Source organism: Anser brachyrhynchus (genome assembly GCF_964034855.1).
Source record: "Anser brachyrhynchus genome assembly, chromosome: 1".
NCBI lineage: Eukaryota > Metazoa > Chordata > Aves > Anseriformes > Anatidae > Anser > Anser brachyrhynchus.
The window spans coordinates 178,125,995-178,140,088 of record NC_137694.1 but is presented as its reverse complement, the minus strand read 5'-3'; the positions used below and the strand labels follow the sequence as shown (position 1 = coordinate 178,140,088).

General features: G+C 38.6%; 1 long non-coding RNA gene across 1 annotated transcript in view; it reads left to right on the top strand.

Moving 5' to 3' along the window:
• LOC308187597 overlaps nt 1-14,094 on the top strand; it is a 374,286-nt gene that overhangs the window by 132,486 nt on the left and 227,706 nt on the right. The gene's annotated exons all lie outside the window — the stretch shown is intronic.

Below are 14,094 nucleotides of genomic sequence, written 5' to 3'. Positions count from 1 at the left end.
TTCTAGAAGGAATCACTTTATTGGATTTTACTTTCTTTTTAATGATTATTCAAGAGAAATTTAAGACTGAAACGCATCGACTGAACGCATAAGACTGAACGATTCCTGGGCATCGGTCAGCGGGTGGTGAGCAATTGCATTGTGCATCACTTGTTTTCTTACACATTATTATTATTAATACTATTATCATTATCACTATTATTATTATTATTGTTATTATTATATTCCTGTCTTAATAAACTGTCTTTATCTCAACTCACCGGCTTCACTTTCCCGTTTCTCTCCCCCATCCCAGAGAGGGAGGGGGGAGGGTGAGCGAAAGGCTGTGTGGTGTTTAGCTGCCAGCCGGGTTAAACCACAACACTGTTACATATATTTGAGTAATGGAAAGGAAAGCTAAAGAGAAGAAATAATGTTTGCATAACTTATACAGATATATACGTTCATGACAGTAATTCTTCTTCACAGGTAGGTGTCTAGGTACTGTCAGATATTTCACAAGATCTTTATTCCATTGGTCAAGAGTTCCAGAGCCTCATCCGAATGTAATGCCTTGGGAGGTCAGGATCATGCAGGGAAAGACAATTTTTAGCCAGTTAGTGCCAATCCTGTAGAGAGTCTTAATACTAGAGAAGAATCCTTGATTTGTTCTCTGAATTTCATGAGGAGATAATGGACCACTGGGGTGATATGCTCATCATGACCTCTGCTGCTAAGCAGATGAGCTAACATGGCCTATAATACCTGAAGGTTTTTTAGGTTGTGCTGTGCCTGATTCAGGGCAGCAAGTTGAAGGTGGATATCTACATGTCAGTGTGAGTGTTCTACTGCAGCCACATCATTTTATTTTTGATCATTAAAGAACTTTTCCAGTTTGCATTGATAACAAAGTATTTGATGTATGTCAAATATGAAATGAAAGATAAATAATAAAGTTCACATTAGCCAGAAAATCAAATTTAAAAAAATCAATGTTCCAAAAGTCTATCCTAATCTTCAAGCTAAAGTGGCAGTCATTGATGGATTCAACAAAGATGTAAGGATCACATCACCTGCCTTTTCGTCATCTGTACATAGATAACAATCCAAAACAGTCTTAATAAGGTGAAATTAAGTTTGGCATGTCAGAAGCAGGCAATCCAAATAACCCATGACAAAAAATAAAAGGAAACACAAAGCAGAAGGGTGTTCATAGGCATTTTCAGTAGGCTGGAATGCTACCAAAAATTTATTAGCAGTACAAGTAGTTTTCATCTGACCAAACTTAATCTGTTAGATTCCCCTTATAACCAATAGAGGAAAAAAAAATAAGAAAAAAAAAAAGTATTTTAAAATGTAGTTAATTTAATCCCTAAATAGATTTCTAAAACATGACAAATGAATTGAAGCCTGTTACTCTGCATTGACTGTACAAATAACCAGACAAAAATATTTTTTATTGAAAATATGTAAATTTAGAGTTGCTTACAGGAATGATGTAAGAGAAAGTCTATCAAAAAGAAATGTGTGCCTTGGACCTTAATATATCTCTATGTCTTTCTGATAATCATAAATAAATAAATAAAACTGACGCAATCTGATGCAATCCTTGTATTTTCTCTTTTGCTGGCAAAGCAAGTGAGAGAAATTTAAGGCTAGGACTGAGTAGGGCATTTTCAGATATGAATTTGATCTTCCAGGGAAGATCAAAGAGAAGATCCATAGGAAAAAAAAAAAAAAGAAACAAAACAAACAAACAAAAAAACAACCTATTCAGTTTGAAAACCACTCAGTTTTGACTTCTCCACAATCTAAAAAAAAAAATAATCACATAATTAGCCAGCAATCAGTGAGCTATACATTCAGAATCAATATCAATAATCCAACAGAAAAACTACAATGCTAGATGCCTTCAAAATGTTAATAAGTATATACAAATTTCTAAAACCCTTTTGTAATCAACCCCCCAAAATTTTCACTCCTGCCCCCATTCCAACACACAGAGCTTCATTGCCCCCGGGCTGGGGCACATTAACACCCGTCCCCTGGTGTAATGCAGGCTCCCCACTTGCTCACCCCCTGCAGCAGATGTGAGGACTCCAGTTCTATGTGAGGAAGCTCCCGACTAGGTCCCCTGCAGCCAGCAGTAGGTTGCCCCAGAGTTCTGCCCTCACACTGACACCCCACTGCAAGGTGTAGGCTGCTCCCACTTGGTCCATGGGGCAGCTGTACTACCTGGTCTGGGCTGAGGTTGGGTTGATACAACAGAGCCACCATGGCAGGTGTAAGTCCCGTATTGCATGTTTTGTTGTTGTTGTTGGTTAGTTGGTTTGGTTTGCTTTTGTTTTTAATACTTCTTTTCAGACTGCCTTCTTCTTTACTTCAAAAGTCTCTGAAAATCCCTTGGTACTTATTAATCTAACCGATCATTGCATTGCTGCCTAACACTGACAGCTGAGGGTGGATGGCGAGCTTTATCCTTAACATGATCATTTTTGTACACTCTCCATACAGTTTCATCTATTCAATCCCCACACACAGTGTGTGCAGTCATATCCTTATCTAACAGGTGGTGTTATCCAAGCCATTTACCAACGGTGGTTGTGTACTCCCATGCTGATTTAATACACTAATCATTTCAGCCATGGCTTTTACAAGGAAACCAGCATCTGTTGTATTTATATATATATTTTTTAAGTAGAACAGATTTTGCGGAAAACCTGAGAAGCTTCATGAGCACTGGAATATTTATAATGCAGTTACTGGATCAGTCCCAATGGCAATGAGTGCTTGAGTATCATTAATTTCTGCACGGTAGGGAGCTGGGTAGGTAGTTTCTCCAACTTGCTTTCTGGACATGTGGAGATTTCTAAGATGACTCAAGGATGTTCCTACTGAATTTAAACACTTCCAGTGTTGGTGACATATGAGACAGGATTTTATTTTTAATCAGAATTTTTCAATTAGGAAGTTATCCTTAGGCTGAGATGTACCATAATTCCCAAATGAATTCTTCCCTACCTGCTTTTATTGATTCAGATTTTAAAGTTACCAGATATCCTTTCATAGTGATGAACTCTGTTTCTCTTCCTCTAAAGGGCAATTTCAACAGGTAAGACAGGACACCTCTGAGAGAGGAATCTGGAATGGACACATTAATGTATTCAGTTTCCCAGCCTGGCTAGGGCTGCTTCACCCACATACCAATTAAACATCCTGTTCAGTAGGAGCCCTTAGCACTGAAAAATCATCTCTTTCCAGTTGTGAATTGAACCTGAATCAACACCAGTTGTGGTTGCAGTGAGGACATTCATTTTCACTGTGAAAACAATAATACATCAAAATGTAAAAGACTTATCTAGAAACTCTTTCTAGAATGAAATAAAAATAAAAAAATAAAAAAGCTCAAATACACCTAGTTCAAGAGTTAAATAGTCCTTTTAATAAGGTGTACTGTAATAATTGAAGGTGTCAATGACATGCCTGATATTTATTTATTTATTTACTTACTTATTTATTTATTTATTTATTTTTGAGCACAAAAATTTAGGAAATCATACCAGAACAAAGTAATACATGAGCTTAAAGACAAACTAGCAGCTGCATCTAGGCTGAGCAAAAGACCACACAGCATATTTGGGAATATATCTAACAGCATATTTGGGAACCATGGCCTTTTGATCCCCTAAAGTCAATAATTTACCTGAATACATTACATTTCTTTCATCACTGAGAGACTAAATATGTCGGAAAATGAAAACCTACTGTCACCTCAAGCCTTCACTCTAAAATACATTGGTGGCATGGACAAGACAAGTACCTAAAATGGAGAACCTAGAATCATTCTTACAAGCACCAGTTTAGATGTGAAAATTCAAAGTGAATTATGAAAATAAATAGCAACAAACTTTTCTCCTGGAGTCTTTAGATGTTTCCCATGGGTATCTGGGGTTTAGACACTGAAGTACACAAGATGTCTTTAAAAGACCAGCATATGTGACCTAGGATGTGTGCAAGACCTGTACATTTCTGGAGTTACAACTGGAGGGCAGGCAGGATACATAACAAAATCTATTCAGAGGTGTCTAAATCAAGACATTATTTGAAGAAAGCTTAATCCAATTCCTCAATAATTATTCCAAAATGATTTGTGTAGTAAATCCCTAAACTAAAATATGTTTGAATTCCAGTAACTTAAAAGGTTCCAGAGGAACCTTGACAGGCTTGTGAGGTTGGCCTGGGTGTTCCTCATGAGGTTCAACAAGGCCAAGTGCAAGGTCCTGAATCTGGGCCATAACAGTCCCAAGCATAAATATAGGCTGGTAGGGAAATGGGTAGAGAGCAGCCCTGATGAGAAGGATCTGGGGATGCTGGTTGACAAGAAGCTCAACATGAGCAGGCAATGTGCACTTGCAGCCCAGAAAGCCAACCATTTCCTGGGCTGTGTCAAAAGAAGTGTGGCCAGAAGGTTGAGGGAGGTGATTGTCCCCCTCTATCAACTGTGTTCGCATGAGACCCCACCTGGAGTACTACATTCATCTCTGAGGCCACTAGAACAAGAAGGACAGGGCAGTATTAAAATGAGTCCAGAGGAGGGCCACAAAGATGATCAAGGGGCTGGAGCGCCTCTCCTGTGAAGATGGGCTGAGGGAGATGGGGATGTTCAGCTGGAAGAAGAGTAGGCTCTGGGAAGACCTTCCAATTCCTAAAGAGGGCCTACAGAAAAGCTGGATAGTGACTGTTTATCAGGGAGTTTAGTGGTAGGACAAGGGAGAATGTCTTCAAACTAAAAGAGGGCAGACTTAGATTAGATATAAGGAGTAAATTCGTTAGTCAGAGGGTGGTGATGCACTGGAACAGGTTGCCCAGAGAAGTTGTGGATGCACCATCCCTAGGAGGTTTTCAAGGCCAGATTGGATGGGATTTTGAGCAACTTTGGTTTAATGGAAGTGGGGGTTGGAATTAGATGATCTTTAAGGTCCCTTACAACTGAAACTATTCCATCATTCTCTAAAAATTAGCAAAGATTCACTATGATATTTTTACATATTTTTTTGTATTTTCTGCTCTTCTGTTTCTTCTATGAATTATGAAAATACCTTGGAAATAGTTTCTGCAGGTATCTAAACTTCAGGCAGATACTAGCAATTATACAGAGAACTTAGGGGTTTGTTCTAGCATTCCTAATTATTGTCATTAAGAGCTCTTTTAGCTCAATTTCATGCCCCACTAATGACCTTCATAGAGTCTGAAAATCCTATTTAAGAATATTTTTTGGTCATGTTTGTCTTGCTTTTTGCAAAGCATATCAGCTACAGTATCTTAATCTCTGACTACCTAGAATTTATATTACCATTCAAAATTTGAAGAAACTGATGAAAAAAAAAATAATGCCAAAACATATTATGTTATAAAGAGAAGATTTCTGCATTTTTCAACATTTTCTTTTTTCGACTTTTTCTAATCTAAAAAGTAAAGCTACATCTATTTCCAATCATAAAGCCTTTATTATTAAATATATATATACCTTCTACTTTGTACAGCTAAATATTTTACAATTTCTAAGTGGTAATACTGGTACTAACTTCGAATCACCCTGTTGTACATGCTTCATATCTTTATTTTTGTAAAGGAAATATTTCTGAGAGTCTTCTCTATCATTCAAGACTGAACAAACCATAATCAAACTTTCAAAGTCTCTTATATCCTCCAAAATTGAGGTACTGTCTCCTGTAAAGCTACAGTCTACAAGCTTTACTTGAGAGACAGGAAGGAAAGGAAGGGTGGGGGTGTTGCCCTCTATGTTAAGAACTGGAGAGATTGTGAAGAGTTCCCTCTAAGAAACATCCAAGAGCAAGCTGAGAGCTTGTGGATAAAATTTAAGGATCAGACCAACAAAGGACATGTTGTGGTTGGGGTCTACTACAGTCCGCCCAACCAAGGGGAGCCTCTGGATGAGGCCTTCTTGCTCCAACTACAAGAAGCATCACACTCATGGGCTCTCATCTTCCTGGGGGATTTCAATCACCCAGATGTTTGCTGGGAAAGCCACATGGCAGGCAGTAAGCAATCCAGGAGACTCCTGGAGTCCATTGAGGACAACTTCCTTGTCCAGGTATTAGACAAACCAACCAGAGAAGAAGCGTTACTGGACCTGGTGCTTGCCAGTGCAGAAGAGCTGATTAAAGAGATTAAGAATGGAGGAAGCCTGGGTTGCACTGACCATGCCCCGGTTGAATTTGTGATCTCAAAGGGATATGGGCCTGGCAAAAAGCAAAGTCAAGACCCTGAACTTCAGAAGAGCCAACTTCCATCTGTTCAAAGAATTAGTGGGTGAGATCCCATGGGACACAGTCCTTAGGGACAGAGGATCTGATCAGAGCTGGTAACTCTTCAAGGATATTTTCCTTGGAGCACAAGAGCTCTCTATTGCCATATGCAATAAATCAAGCAGGGAAAGTAGGAAACCAGCATGGTTGAACAAGGGCCTGCTGGTCAAATTTAGGCAAAAGAAGGAAATGCACAGACAATGGAAACAGGGCCGCGTGCCCTAGGAAGAGTACAGAAATTCTGTCCAGAATAAAATGTTAGGATTTTTCTTTTTTGAATGATATTCTTTAATTTGTCATTTTAAAAGGACTGTCTTTTACAACGACAGCAGCAAGAACAATAATAATAATAATAATTTTAAAAAATGATGTCAGAAGCCTGATTCAACTACAGATTAAACGTGGTATTATCTTCACTTTTCCTTAAAGTAAAGATGGTTTTAACTCTTTAATGTTTTCTGTTATTAGAAAACAGATCAAAAACAGCTCTTGAAATGTAGAGAAGATCTTACCTACTGGTTGAGGCAGATTGGAAATAAATAAAATAAAAGGATTTGAAACCAAACCTACATCTAGCCTATTTTGTCTCTGTAGGACAAGTTCTGTACTCCAGTCTTATTTTCAGTTCAACTTTAAGTGACTTCTTGCACTCTCAGTATCTCTACATAGTCCCTATGTTCCGTAGGGATTTTCTGTGATGTTTCACTGCATGTCTCCTCCCTGTTTTTCTCAAGGGGTTTCTGGTATAATATTCATCATGCTTATCTTTCAATGCCCGTATAGCAGATGTCTAAGTTGAATTATTCATTTTAGGCTTCCATTATAGTCAATGATTAAAAACAGTGATTCTCAGGCATTATTCCTCTGACTTATTTCAGATGTCTACAATATGATGAAATGAATCATGCTCAGAAAGCATTTAATTCTCTCCACAAACTGCAGAGAATCCAGGCTAGCTAGCTTGGACATAGGCAGCTGAAGTTCAGTTCAGATTCCCTCAAACAGCTGCAGAGTCTCACCTGGAATTTCCTAATGAAGCTTATCTGTCCTCCAGCTGCCACTCCAGAGGAGGTTGATGCCACATTGATCCTTTGTCACACTTGCCATCCTGGTGCAGATGCTTTACAGAACCAGAGGACTCTTACATGTCACTGGATGATTTCATTAATGCAGCATATTTCTTCCTTCGTTATCTATCTGTTAGGTTTGAGTACTCTTGTTATAGTCAGTAAGAATTTGAAGCTTGGCTTCAGTAATCATTTGGAAATCTTTTGAATTGCTCTTGGGCATCTAAGACATCTTTGTAATGCTGCATTTGTGACATAGTAACTAAAAGATTCATGATCTCCTGGGTAGGAAGCTTGAAGGTAGCTGGGGTAACCTAGATCATGATAAAGAGCATTATACATAAATGTGTATGCAGCTCAATCAAGCCCTCAGTCAAAACAGTGAAAGGATCAATCCAGAAAATACTTATACAAATGTACTTATAGCCAGATGAAATGTCCTTTGATCTGCACTGTCCACAGCACATGGGGTCGTTTCTGTTACAGACTCACTAGGGCATTCCACATCATCTCTGTCTGCAACTCAAGAAGGTCTTTTATATATCCAGTGTCATACCTACTGTTATCACCTAGACATTCTGAGTTAGACGTTTATATTTCTGAACTGAGCCCTAGTTTTCTGAATCAACAACTGAATTGAGTTCTAAACTTCTGTTTGTTTGGACATGAGCCTAGAAACATAGCTTAGATGTAAAACTATATGGCTGACACAGAACAGGGAAGACAAATTCCTTCTGAAGTTCGGGGATATAAATCACATGCCAGTCCCTGCATGTACTGAAACCTTAGTTTGCTGTGTCTGTCATGCATATACCATCTGCACCACATAGTACTCTAAAACCTTTGTTGTAACAATATTGGCTGTTGATCTATAATTCATAGAATCACAGAATGGTTTGGGTTGGAAGGGACCTTAAAGATTATCTAAGTTCAACCCCCCTGCCATGGGCGGGGACACCTCTCACCAGACCAAGTTGCTCAAAGCCCCATCTAACCTGGCCTTGAACACTTCCAAGGAAGAGGCATCCACAACTTCTCTGGGCAACCTGTTCCAGTGCAACACCACCCTCTGACTAATGGATTTACTCCTTATATCTAATCTAAATCTGCCCTCCAGGCAGGAACAGAGAGAACAATGAACTACCCAGTGTAAGAGAAGATCAGCTCGAGACCACCTAAGGAACCTGAAGGTGCAGAAGTCAATGAGACCTGATGAGATGCATCTGAGAGTCCTGAATGAATTGGCGGATGAAGTTGCTAAGCCACTGTCTATCATATTTGAGGAGTCGTGGCAGTCTGGTGAAGCTCCCACTGACTAGAGGAGGGGAAACATAACCCCCATTTTTAAAAAGGAAAAAAAAAAAGGAAGACGCAGGGAACTCCATACCAGTCAGTCTCACCTCTGTGCCTGGCAAGATCATGAAGCAGATCCTCCTGGAAACTATGCTAAAGTAAATGGAAAGCAAAGAGGTGATTTGTGGCAGACGACATGTCTTCACTAAGGGCAAATTTTGCCTGACAGATGTAGTGGCCTTCTATGATGGGTTAACATCACTGGCGAATAAGGAAAGAACAACTTACATAATCTACCTAAACTTGTGGAAAGTAACTGACACTGTTCTACAGGACATCCTCCTCTCCAAAGTGGAGAGACATGGACTTGATCGATGGATCGCCTGGTTGGTAGGGAATAGGCTGGATGATTGCACACAAAGTTTTGGTGGTGGTGGCCTTTGAAAACTGCTGTTCCTCAGGGGTTGCTATTGGGAACTTCACTATTTAGTTTACATTTTTCAGTGACATGAACAGTGGGATTGAATGCACCCTCTGTAAGTTTGTGGATGATACCTAGGAGCGTGGTGCACTTGGCACACCAGAAAGAAGGAATGACATCCAGAGGGACCTGGACAGGTCCAGAGGCTTGAGACATGGGACTGGGCAAACCTTACAAAGTTCAACAAGGCTAAGTACAAGGTCCTGTAACTGGGTCAGGGCAATCAAGATCACAAGTACAGGCTGGGAGGAGAATGGTTGGAAAGCAGTCCTGTGGAAAAGGACTTTGGGGTGTTGGTTGATGAGAAGCATGGCCAGGAGGTTGAGGGAGGCGATCTTCCTCCACTACTGTGCTCTCATGAGACCCCACCTGGAGTACTGTGTTCAGTCCAGGGTCAGCAAGACCTTGGCAGGTTCCAGTCAGCAGTGTGCCCTTGTGGTCAGGAAGGCCAATGGGATCCCAGTCTGCATCAAGAGGAGCGTTGCCAGCATGTCAAGGGAGGTGATCCTCCCCCTCTGCTCAGCACTGGTGAGGCCACACCTGGATTATTGTGTGCAGTTCTGGGCACCCCCAGTACAAGAGGGATGTAGAAATTCTAGAGAGGGTCCAGTGTACAGCCATGAAGATGATTAAGGGGTTGGAGCATCTGTCCTATGAGGAAAGACTAAGTGAGCTGCACCTGTTTAGCCTAGGGAAGAGGAGATTGAGAGGGGATCTTATCAACCTCTATAAATACGTGAGGGGACAGTGTAAAGTGGATGGGGCCAAACTCTTCTCAGTAGTGGACAGTGATAGGACAAAGGGTAATGGGTATAAACTGAACCACAGGAGGTTTCATGGCCATATGAGGAAGAACGTATTTACAGTTCAGGTGACAGAGCACTGGAACAGATTGCCCAGAGAGGTTGTGGAGTCTCCTTCTCTGGAGATATTCAAAACCTGCCTGGATGTCATTGTGCGCAAAGTGCTTTAGGTGACCCTGCTTGAACAGAGGGGTTGGACTAGATGGTCTCTGGAGGTCCATTGCAACTTCAACCATTCTGTGATTCTGTGTTCTAGCAGACAGTGACCTGGTGACTAGCTACTGTAAAGTCAGATTATCACTGTTAAATTATAACTACATGTTATTTCTTTATTTTCATTCATTTTTCCTCCTTAAGTAAAGCCTTTAGAAAAAGAAATGGGTATTCAAGTTGCATCAAATTTATTGTCACAATGAACATTTCCTGATTGTTCTTCAGTATCTTTAGCCAAATGCATGTAAATATTCAATTTTGCAACAATGGGAAGCATAAGTAATATGAAAAAGGGATCTTATCATTGTTATATATTCATTTTATTATTGATAGTTATTATCTACTTAGTAATTCACTAATTAATTCAGTAATTGAAGAAGAGACTGATGAAATAACATGAAAAATAAAAAGGTGTTTCATTCAAGTTGTACATGTTAAGTGTCTTTCTCTTAACAGTTTCTAGTCTTTTCAGAATGATGTGAAGAAGCCTTACAGAATATATAACATCACAAAGCTTACAGCTCATCAAGTTAGTCATGATTAGAATTGTTAGATTAATGCCACATAGGTCAATGCCTAGGAGGGAGATGGAATCGGGTAGCTTCACATTGTTACTGGACTTAATACTTTTTCAGTGGTGCCAGAACCCTCTTTCTTCTTATATTACTTCTTTCACTACAATCTCTGTCTGAGTCCCAAGAGAAGAAAGAAACAAACAAATAAACAAAAGCTCATCTCTTGCTAACTAAACAGATTTTATCAACGCAATCAGACATTGCTCCCCATAAATAGTACCTCAGAAAATATTCTTTCAGTATGCAGTGCTATTTTTGTGATTTGCTGTGTACAGTCCCATGTTATACTAGTCTTGAGAGTGCTGAGATCAAATTGGTTTATATGTTTGGTTAATTTTCTAAAGTGTTAAGTCACTGTCTTACCGCTATAGAATCACCCAATATAGGTTTGAATAGAAAATAGAAATACTCCTGGGACAATACAACCTAATTCCTCTGCAGATTCTGGGACATGCACCTTTTTATTTATTTATTTATTTATTTATTTATTTATTTATTTATTTGTTTGTTTATTTGTGTTATTTATATGATTATACGTGAATTCATGTCAGAATGTATGTAGCCCCCAAAATAGACTTTTGCATCTAAGATATGATTAATACATCTGGAAATTACACTAGAGACAGTAAACCTGAAGGGGGAAGACACTTCTCAAGAAAACAACTTAATTACTTATCAAAACTAATTAAGACACACCTGTCAACATTTTGGTTTTTTACTTTTTTTTTTTTTTTAATAAGATATTTCATGCAATGGGCTTATTCCACTGTGGCAGCTGTCTGTAATGTCTGTAATGGTATTGTGCTTCCCAAATGAAAAGTGAGAAACAAGTAGCTCAGGGACTAATAAAACATCTTACACAAAAGAGATTATTTTTAGCTCATCATCCTGCAGATTCATTTGTTTACACTCTGGAAATTATCCCTTGTTATTTATGAGGTTGCTGTTTGTTTGTTTATTTGTTTGTTTGTTTTTATTAGTTTTTGAAATTTGCCTGTTCAAAAAGGTTTTGCATTTTAGGAAAGTTCTGCTTGGATTTTTTTTTTCTTTCTTCCCAAAGCATTTCTCTCTCAGAACAACAAATCCTGTTCAGGGACTAGGCACTGGTAAGTCCAATTGGAAGCCCTTTCCAAAGGACAATTAAATATTCAGCTGAAATTCCCTTTTTCTGCTTACAAGTGGCATTGGCTGGGATGCCAAGAATGAAATGTAGCCTCCAGTTTATGAGTTACTAGTTTATTAGTTCTTACTCTCCCTCTCTCTCTCTCTCCTCCCTTCTTCTCTCTCCCTGTCCCTCCCTCCCTCCCCCTCTCATTGTCTCCCACCTCCCCCTCCTCCTCTCTCCTCTCCTCCCCCCTCTTAAGTACAGTGTTTCAGCTTTTCTGTGGGTCCTTGTAAAATTGCACCATCTTTTCACTCAGTAGTTGTATTGACTTAGTGCAGTATCAATGTGATACTGTTGCCATGATGCAACATATATCTGAACTGTGTACAAGGAAATGGGAAAAGTCACAGGACTCTTTACATTTGGAGGACAGTGACTTCAAAATTGATTGTTTGTTCCATTCAGAGAAGATCTGTGAGAAGCTGATGGCTGGTAGAGACTTGAGTGATGAATTCCGTGTTCCTTGCTCTAGCTTCTTTACCCATACTGTTGCTCCTGATAGAGGCCCATGTAGGAAGATCCCTTAAACTGCACTGAAATATTTCCACTAAGTAACAGAAATACTGGGATGTACTCTTATTCCTTTGAATGTATTCAGCCTGGGGAAAGATTGATCTCCCCAATATGATTACAGCTGAAATACTAAAGCTCAGTTCAGTTGCCTAAAGAAAGGACAATGCCCTAAGAAAACCTTTCCCGGTCTGCAGGTTCAGAATGGGAAAAATATCCCACAGATACTGCTGCCATGTCTGCTAGACCACACAGATTATTTCAGTTTTACAAAGGATGGCAATAGGTGACTAGGCTTAAGCAATTCATTTCAGCCTTTAGCCAAAGCGGTGAACAGAGTTTGGAGATCTAACTAGAAGTATTAATTTTATCAGTTTGGTGAACATGTTTTGTTTTACACAATTCCTTTAAAAACTCCATACAAAGTCATAACTGAATATAAGATAATATAGATAACAAATGATTGAAGTAAGCTAAAAATCAAGAAGGCAAGAGACTTTTGTTCTCTTATTTTACAGCATTGTATATATTTTCACAGCAATGTAAACATACTTGGATATGATGATGAATGTAAACAATCAGTCCTTTTCTCTTGCATTTGTTATACACATATATTCAACAGAAAATACGGTAATTATCATCCTAAAACCATCTCTGATGTATGGGCCCAAATCTGTGGTTCTTAATTGAGTGTAACTGCCATTGAAAACAATAGGATTTCATTTGATTAAGGACTGCAAAATATGTCCCCATGTGTGCGCTTCTTTGTTCATGGTTAGTCAGACAGTAAGTCATGCAAAAGCTCTTTTTAATTACATTTTCAGATGGTGACATAATTTTTTGAAACAATCAATATCTTGCTTGATTCCTGAAGGTGAGACTTTCCGAATTAAACCACTGACATTCTGAAATCTAAAACCTTGAGAATAGTTGTTATTGCTCACTTTCAAGTAAATAGAAAATAAGATAAAAAATTATACTTTGCAGGTGTTTTGAGTTTGTCAGAATTATCCAAATATTTGAAATATATCATAGCTGCTAACACCTTGTTTTAGTATAGTTAAAACAAAAAAGTATGCTCCTTAAGAAAATTAGATACTGCCACTACAGAAAAGTTACACTTATTACCATACAAAGTATAGATACATGTTAAACAAGCAGTCAGAGAATTTTTATGAACAGAAGGTTTGTGCTGACCTTGTTCACCAGGGAAAGAGGCAGAAAATCTGAAGAAAGTGCCTAAGAAGGACCATAGACAGTGCTATCCTGCCTGAGAAAAATATCTGCAAGAAAAAGCATTTAATTTAATTTTTAATACTATGGCAAAAGAGAAAAAAAAATGCAATCGATTTATCCTCTTAAGAGAAACAACCTCAACACCCTGAATTTAATGAAGTATTTTTGTCAACAGGGCCAATAATACATATCAAACATTAATAGATTTGACTGACAGAAAGTTAAGGAAAAAAAAAAGCAAAAAGCATTAACGTTATTCATTCTTGTATTCGCAAACTATTATGCAACTTGAAAAATGATCCACTAAAGTAATGCAGACCAGGTTACTGTATAATATCTTCTATTTTAAGCTGTTTGCTATATCCAGAATACAGTATAGCTTATAATAAGATAATTGTTCTAAAAAACTATGATTTTTAAGCTAAAAAGGGAAATTGGAGTCA